Genomic DNA, 260 nt, shown 5'->3' with positions numbered 1-260 from the left:
ACATTCAATTTCTACAAACTTATATGGAGCCATGGGACGTTGTCAAGGAAAAGTGGCAAAACACAAGTGGTTACAGACTAAACAGACTGAGGGACCACAAAAATACTGAAACAACAAAAGATTATATTTCATCATTTCCAATACTTACTCAGCCTGGAGCTCATTTGTTGTTTGAGTGTGACTTTAAATTACTCTACAGTGATGCTGCAAATCGGCTAACAGAGTACTGGGGTGAGTTCTCAGAAAAGCTGAAGAAAGAG

The 260-nt window shown here is 38.5% G+C and overlaps 1 protein-coding gene across 8 annotated transcripts in view; it reads right to left on the bottom strand.

Annotated features, from left to right (window-relative positions):
- The window catches only part of LOC116849243 (potassium/sodium hyperpolarization-activated cyclic nucleotide-gated channel 2), a 391135-nt gene that overhangs the window by 74895 nt on the left and 315980 nt on the right, over positions 1 to 260 (bottom strand). The gene's annotated exons all lie outside the window — the stretch shown is intronic.

Source organism: Odontomachus brunneus, unplaced genomic scaffold (genome assembly GCF_010583005.1).
Source record: "Odontomachus brunneus isolate Ranch 3 - 2012 unplaced genomic scaffold, Obru_v1 Obru_scaffold_109, whole genome shotgun sequence".
Classification (NCBI taxonomy): domain Eukaryota; kingdom Metazoa; phylum Arthropoda; class Insecta; order Hymenoptera; family Formicidae; genus Odontomachus; species Odontomachus brunneus.
The sequence above is the reverse complement of the archived record's forward strand: the minus strand, read 5'-3'. Positions and strand labels throughout refer to the sequence as shown.